The sequence below is a fragment of the Gossypium hirsutum genome, chromosome A08 (genome assembly GCF_007990345.1).
Source record: "Gossypium hirsutum isolate 1008001.06 chromosome A08, Gossypium_hirsutum_v2.1, whole genome shotgun sequence".
In the NCBI taxonomy this organism is placed as follows: domain Eukaryota; kingdom Viridiplantae; phylum Streptophyta; class Magnoliopsida; order Malvales; family Malvaceae; genus Gossypium; species Gossypium hirsutum.
This window is the reverse complement of record NC_053431.1, coordinates 8,869,167-8,874,904: the sequence shown is the minus strand read 5'-3', so window position 1 is coordinate 8,874,904 and position 5,738 is coordinate 8,869,167.

The following is a 5,738-nucleotide window of genomic DNA, read 5'->3' as shown; positions in this document are numbered from 1 at the left end:
TGTTCACGCAGCGTGTGCAAGAGCAAACTTAAATGTTAAACAATTCATAGACGAGATTTAAACGTTGCAACACACATTGCGTATATGGGCGAACGAATTTCTTGTAATCCCCAATGTCTCAAATTGGGAAGTTCCACCGCCTGCTTTTGAGATGGTGCCTAACCGCAATCTCCGTAGACATCCTAAAAATCGACCACAATCAACGAGAATTCGAAATAACATGGATGTCAAGGAGACGGGCGAACCCAAACTGTGCACTGTGTGTCGAACATCCGGACACAACCAATCAACTTGCCCACTTTGTGTCTATGTTTCCGATCAATCATCTCGTAATGCCGAACTCAAAGATGATGAATGATATATTATTGAACGAATGTTCTTGTAAAAATATGAAAAATTATACAAATGATATACTTTATTCAAATTATACAATTGATTAAATATAATACAATATACATACATATTTAATTTAAAACACATTGAACGAAATAAATTACAATGAGAGAAAAATTTATATGTAGAAAAAGTATATTTAAATGTAAAGAAAGATACTTTAAATGAAAAGAGAAAAAAAAATAAATTTAAATGAAATGAGAAAAAAATTAAATTTAAATGGAAAGAAAGATAATTTAAATGAAATGAGAAAAAATTTAAATTGAAATATTTAAATCGAAATGGAAAAAAAGATAATTTAAATAAAATGAGAAAAAAAATTAAATTTAAATGGGAAGAAAGGTAATTTAAATGAAATGAGAAAAAAAATTAAATTTAAATGGAAAAAAATAATTTAAATGAAATGAGAAAAAAAATAAATTAAAATAGGAAGAAAGATAATTTAAATGAAATGAGAAAAAAAATAAATTAAAATAGGAAGAAAGATAATTTCAATGAAATGAGAAAAGAAAATTGAAAGGATAGGGCCTGTGTCAGGCTTGCGTCAGCAATGACCAAGCTCGATTTAGCCTTCCATTGGTCAGCACTAGCCTAGCGAATTTAAAATAAGGTTTTTTTTTTCCAATTTTGCTCCTGCTCAGGCACTATGGTCTCTCACTATAAATGGGGTAGTTTAACCCAAAACCACTGACCACCGCCGATAACTACTGCTCCCCGTAAATCGACGACCACCGATCACCTCCAAACACCTCTGACAACTGTCAACCACCGCCTATCACTGCCGATCACTCCATGGATCCTAATCTTAATATTATTTTAAATGACAACAACCATATTGCAACCTATGTGAATAAGGTAAATGAGAAGAAAAATATCTCATTTAATTTTAAATATTCATTTAAATTCTTTTTTAAACGAGATACATAACATTTTATATTTACTATAAATGCAGGATCTGTACCGAAATTGTGAGACCCCGGTTGCATGATCCTGGTTATTTTCTCGATCGAAGAGTTTTGTCATATTTGAATGTCGCGGGTTTTGGGGTTGCCACATACATTTAGATATCTAAGCTGCGAGCTGATTTAATATCATCCTTAGTTAAAAAATAGCTTCCAGAGACACATACGTTCCACCTCCCGTGTAAGGAAGTAACTATTCCACTGCAAGACGTAGCAATCCAACTGGATCTGTCTATAAAACGGCAAAGTAATGACCGAGCTTGAAAAAGTGCTCGATCCATGAGGCACTTGCGAGCAATTACTTGGAAGAGTGCCCCCCAACGATAAGGAAAGACGATTAACCTATATTAAATTTACTTGGTTAAGAGAAAAATTCCAGCATCTTCCGAGCAGTCCAACGCAGATGGACATTATCTACGCTGCAAGAGCGTTCATTCTGCAACTTAAAGGTAGGATACTATTACTGGATGTCAATCAAAATAAAGTCCACATCATGTATCTCCCCTTATTAGAGGATCTCGAGCTTGCCAAAAGATTTAGTTGGGGCTCTACAGTATTGGCATGCTTATACTGTGAGTTTTGTCGAGCGACAAAGTCGTCTATGAAAACAATGGGCGGTTGCTACCTTCTACTGCAGTCTTGGGCATTATACCAAATGACATTTCTAGCATCAGTGAGCCACCAACCGTATGTGTGGCCATTCGTGAACAAGTAAATATATAGTTCAATTTTGCCATCTATTTTTTAATTTTATAGTATAGTACACTCATTTTTGCATGAAAAAATAATCTGATAATTTATTCATTTTTTTAGATGGGCAACTGTATCGAGAATGAGGTGATCGTTCACCGTACTTGTGTACCGTATGATGATAGAGACTCATTCCGGGGATGGCATAAAATACGCTTTCGAATTTTTTTTAAATATAATAATTGCACAAAAAAATTAACTAATAACGTGTTGTCTATGTTATGCAGTTTCTATGGATGCCATATGTCGAGGAAGAGATTGCAACACTCATACCATCATGGGTTATTGAGCAACAACAGTTGTTCGTGTCAAATGTTCCATTGATTCATTTTCATATGGTGAAGTGGCACGATGGAGGTCGGGTATTAAGGCAGTTTGGTTGCGTACAACCTATCCCGAACCCTCCTGTCGATATCAAAGAAATCTACAGAATGGATAAAAAGGGTTTGGGTTAGGACACTTTATATTGGGCAGAAAAACATATACAATATATCTTTCTGTGGAATGATCGACATTCGAGGCGCCCTCCCTTGATGACTTAGAGGGAAGGTTCTCTCACCCCTTACCCGTGTTCAACGCCGGAGTAGGGTACAAGGCATTACCGGACTTAATCACTAATCATCGTATAAAAACTGATTCATAATTTCACTCTAATTTAAAACTTTTTCAAACACATTCAAGCTGTCCCTTAAAAAGAGCTTACAAGGCCCATATCATGCTTTAATTCAACCACACACATAGGCAAGCATGCACATTCATAAATTGCATCATTTAATTAATAACATAATCAAGACTATCTACATTAAATGACTTTATACAATAGAGACCTTCAAATAACATAGGTCAGTATTTTAAACCAATTCCTAACAACTTAATAACAATTAAACAAGTCTCCACACATGCCAAAGACTTAAAATACTTTAAAACCTTTATATATCGATATTTGATAGGGTGATTTAACCTCCGGCGACCTCCAACTCGAGCTAACATCTGCGACACTTTAAGAAAAAAGAAAGGAAGGGAGTAAGCATTATAGCTTAGTAAGTAAGTATGTAAATATTAATAAACAATACATTATCATACTTTAAACAAAGTTACAATATGTTCCCGGAATATTACCATCACAAACACACATACTTTCACTATTACAATCATAAACAGGTTCAAAATAAGCTGTCTAGCAAAGTACCAGCAACTAAATCATTTATTTCTGGAGCTACAGAACTCCAAATTACAAACCGTTAATTTTACTTGAAACTAAATTCACATATATTCTTACCATAAAATTTTTAGAATTTTTGGTATAGCCAATTGGTACAGTTTATTCATTGAAGTTACCCCTGTTTCACTGCTTAACTGTTCTGACCACTCTTCACTACGAATCAATTTTCTCGTCGTACAGAATTCAAAATATGTTCATGTTTATTTTATTTGAAACTAGACTCATTAAGGATTTCAAGAATATAAATTATATCCCCTAATTATTTTTGTAAAATTTTTAATTATTTTTCCAAATTAGAACAAGGGATCACGTAGTCATTCTGAACCAGTCTCTCAAAAACTTAAATATCTCATAATATAGAATTCCTTTGCTTTCTCTATTTTTTTATATGAAAATAGACTCATTAAGATCTAATTTTATATCTCATTCAGTCACTTATTCACTTTCTAATATTTTTGGTAAATTTTTAGATTCACGTCACTGCAACTATCCAAAACAGTTTTATTGTCAATTTTGATCTTTCACACTTCAATTGTATTCATCACTTTCCCATAACAATCTTTCCAATTTCCAATCACATATCGAACATATTGCTCATAAGTTACACACATATATACTTACACTTATCATCACAAAGTCATACACAATTTCATTTAATCAATTTCCCATTTGAACGATTCGGAATAATAACAGATACGCGATGGTATCGCACATAGCCTACCTTTAAAATCGAAGCTCTCTTGTACACATAGTGGCCTTCACATAGCACCACTCATGTGACCTAGCTCGATTGTACACATAATTTTGGCTCTCTTGTACACATGGTGAACACTTAGTACCACCCATGTTGTAATGCCTCAATTTTCGGGAATTCTGTGAATGTTGGCGTAGGTTTAATTATGTTAGTGGGCCTCTAGAAGGCCCAAGCTTAAGATAGAACCCGGCAATTTTAGTTAATATTTGTTCCATAAGAAAAAGGGGGTGAAATTATGAAATCGGACCTATGTGAAAATGTTTGAAAATGCTATAGGCTAAATTGAAGTGGCCAAATAAATAGGAGTGCAAAATAGGAGGATTTCCATGACAAACCTCCCATTTTACATGAAGTGGCCAGCCATCATGTTGTTGTAGACAAAATGTGCACTTGATATCCATAATTTATGGTGCAAATTGATACAAATTGATAATGGGTTAGGTAAATGTTCCATGATAATGAGTCAGGTAAATGTTTCATGATAATGGGTTAGGTAAATGTTCCATGATTGGAATTTCATGTCTTTTATATTAAAGAATTAAATGGATGAAATATGAAATTTTATTAAAAAAAAGGGGTGAAAAGAACAAAGTTTTGTCCATCTTTATTCATCATAGCCTAAAGTTAGAGAAGAGAAAGGAGAGAAGAAAGCTCTTGAATGTTCGGTCACTTGGGGAAGAAAATTGAAGGTAAGTTCTTGGTACCTTTCTTGGTACCTTGCTTCTATTTTGAGGTTCATGAGTTCTTCTTGATTCTACCTTAACTCTTGAAGCATATTTTGGTTTTTAGTTGTGTTGTGAACATTTAGTCATGAATTAAAATGAAGGAAATGGTTGTTGTTTCATGTTCTTTTGATGAAAAATGGAAGATAGGTGAAGTTGAGCCAAACAAATGAGCATGCATGTGCCTTAGATGTTAAAGGGAAAAATCGGCTAACATGTTGTGCTTTAAAATGATGAAATGGAGATTATACTTAAATAAAATCATAGATATGTGATGATTGATTGGTGATATACATGTTTAAATAACATGCATGCAAGGTATGTGTGAAAGAGTGATTTGGTAAAAAATCTGCTTGGGACAGCAGCAGTAACGTGACTTTGGAAAATCACCATAAATTGTGGGAGATGAATTAGAAGCTGAATAAATTATGTAATTAAATCTTATTGAGTCTAGTTTCAAATGAAATAAACAAGAACATATTTTAAATTCTGTACAATGAGAAATTTGATTCGTAATGAAGAATGGTCAAATTAGTCAAACAGTGAAACATGCGAAACTTTGAGAAAAATCTGGTATTGATTGGCTAAACCAAAAATTCTGAAAATTTTATGGGTAGAAGATATATGAGTGTATTTTCAGGGAAAATTAACGGCACTTGATTTGGAGTTTTGTAGCTCCAGTTATGATTATGATTATGTGGTAAATACTGACAAAAATTTGTTAATGAGTTGCTTATTGATTTCTTATAAGCTTACTCTGATCTGTAAGTGTGGTTGGCAGAATATTGTAAGGGGTTAATACGTAGTTCGTATTTGAATACTTAGATTAATGTGTTAGTAATCCAATTTTAGGCGGTTCGTGTGTGGATCTCATCAGCATATCGTCGCAAACAGGTGTGTAACTAACACCCTCTTATAGACTAGATCGGCAAAAG